At 40.9% G+C, this 2,495-nt stretch overlaps 1 long non-coding RNA gene across 1 annotated transcript; it reads right to left on the reverse strand.

Annotated features, from left to right (window-relative positions):
- Positions 1-320: 320 nt before the first annotated feature.
- LOC114524989 lies at positions 321-1,902 on the reverse strand. Its single transcript, XR_003687142.1, has 6 exons — positions 1,753-1,902; positions 1,432-1,584; positions 1,146-1,312; positions 884-1,027; positions 638-696; positions 321-398 (listed from the first exon to the last, which is right to left on the reverse strand). It is a non-coding gene; the product is annotated as an uncharacterized LOC114524989 (long non-coding RNA).
- Between the last annotated feature and the right edge of the window lie 593 nt (positions 1,903-2,495).

Here is a 2,495-nt window from a genome sequence, read left to right on the forward strand (position 1 = left end):
CATTAGGCGTAGATTTACCGTTGAGGTTGCCTACATTAGGCGTAGATTTACCGTCGAGTTGGCCTACATTAGGCGTAGATTTGCCGTCGAGGTTGCCTACATTAGGCGTAGATTTGCCGTCGAAGTTGCCTACATTAGGCGGATTTGCCGTCAAGGTTGCCTACATTAGGCGTAGATTTGCCGTCGAAGTTGCCTATACATTAGGCGTAGATTTGCCGTCGAGGTTGCCTATATACATTAGGCGTAGATTTGCCGTCGAGGTTGCCTACATTAGGCGTAGATTTGCCGTCGAAATTGCCTGCATTAGGCGTAGATTTGCCGTCGAGGTTGCCTATACATTAGGCGTAGATTTGCCGTCGATTTGGCTTGTCGGTAATAGCTCAACAGAGCCCATCAACCTGAAATAAGATTAAAGAAATAAGCAAACTACATTTTTTATTGAGAAGAAACACGCGTAAAATCGGGATTGTAAACAGACCCAAAACAACATTCTATAAAACCTCTCTGGGATTTCAAGTATTTCCTTGCCATTATTCATATTAAATTATCATGCGGCCGTTGTCGTTCTTGACCTGAATCATGCATAAACTCCCCATTGTTCGGTTTATCTAAAAATGCTCAATTGCTTAATACTTACGTTTTATTATGAACAGGTTTTGTCGTTGTTTCAAATGGCTTGACCCGCTAAATTGCTACCTGCAATAAAACCAAAAGAATGCTTGTTATAGACAGCGATTTCAAGGATTTACCTTCGATGAAGGGAGCTTAAATATCGGGAGAAAACTTGCGGTGTGATTATTCTGTTGAGAGAACGCATGATGCCTGATCAAGCGTTTCAAGTTTTCCCATCTTATCAGTTTGAATAAAATAGACCCAAAATTACCTGTTCATTTCAGCAACAAGTGTTGAAGAGCAGCTTTGGACTTGCCGTCTCTTTAAATGCGAGTCATCTCGGGGAATTGCAGCTATGGATTTTCTTTCCCAGCTCATTTCTATATTCGGTTTGGTTTTAGCTTTTAAACTCCACCTGGAAGAACAAAAGGCAATGTTAGTTTACTGGTTTGGTCTTTATAACTCAATTCAAAGGTAATTGCTTGCGATTGGAGCAAAGGTTAGCGGCTGACATACGATTTAGCGTATATTACCTTTCTCATATCATCAATAAATCCCAAGAAAATGCGTAGACGTGCTTTCTCTTCAAGGCGAGTTATCTTGAGTCAAATGCGAGTCGTCTTGGGCAGTTTCAGTTACGGTAACGGACTTTTTGCCCACTTCACTTGATTCAGTTTGGTTTGAAGCTCTCAAACTCCACCTGGAAGAATAAAAGGCACCATTAGTTCACTGCTTAGGTCTTTAGAACTCGTAACGTAATTTGCGTGTGGTTAGAGGGAAGGTTAGCGGCTCAACGGTAAGATTTGACGTATATATTACCTTTCTCATATCATCAATATTCCCCAGAAAAAGTCTAGACTTGCTTTCTCTTCAAAGGCGAGTTATCTTGAGCCAGTTCAGCCACAATTCATCGGTCGTCAAATTCTTATTCACAAATTTCATCGTTTAACTTCGCTTTAATACGTCAAAATTCTACTTGAAAAGAATAAAAGCTACGTTAGTGCTATACAAGTTTGTCTTGAAGCTGAACACAACACGAGAGAGGCATTACAAGACGTGAACTAAAGACACGTGGAACCTCAGCCCAAAAGCTCACGTTAAAACAAGCTGATAAAACACGCAAAGGGAAAGGAATATTACCTGGTATAATACCAACGACAGTATGTCAGAGATAGTAAACTTCTATTAAACTTCTCCTCTGCTGAAGACGATAGCAATCTGATAGAAATTTCTGTTGAAATTTTCTTGGCATTGTGTAGACTCATCTTTATTCTTCGAAGACCAGCGCTGAAGTGATGTCTCAAACTGGAATCAAAAGCACATATTCATTTCACCCGCTCCTCGTGTCTGCAAAATAAAGTCATCCTATTGGATGAACACTCCCGGCCTGACAGCTCAACAACGCTTCTGATTGGACGTTCATAGTAATTTAAGTAATATGATTAATTCTCTTCTCCTGAGCCTGAACATCAGAAATGAAAGGAAAGAATTAATCATATTATTCAAATTACTATGCTCGTCCAATCAGCTCGTCCAATGTTGAGCTGTCAGGCCGGGAGTATTCAGCCAATAGGATGACTTTATTTTGCAACACGAGGAGCGGGTGAAATAAATATGGGCATATGGTAAAACATGGACTGGACTGGACTAGTAAAAGGTGGACTGGACTCATTAGTAAAAGGTGGACTGGACCGATAAAGCCCCGATTAGTAAAAGGTGGACTGGACTCGTTAGTAAAAGGTGGACTGGACTCGTTAGTAAAAGGTGGACTGGACTCGTTAGTAAAAGGTGGACTGGACTCGTTAGTAAAAGGTGGACTCTAACCGGAAGCGCCACAATTCCGGAAATGAATACGTAAACAATATTCAGGGGGGAGGTAAACA

The sequence above is a fragment of the Dendronephthya gigantea genome, unplaced genomic scaffold, assembly GCF_004324835.1.
Source record: "Dendronephthya gigantea isolate DGI-Jeju-01 unplaced genomic scaffold, DenGig_1.0 000032F, whole genome shotgun sequence".
Classification (NCBI taxonomy): Eukaryota; Metazoa; Cnidaria; class Anthozoa; order Malacalcyonacea; family Nephtheidae; genus Dendronephthya; species Dendronephthya gigantea.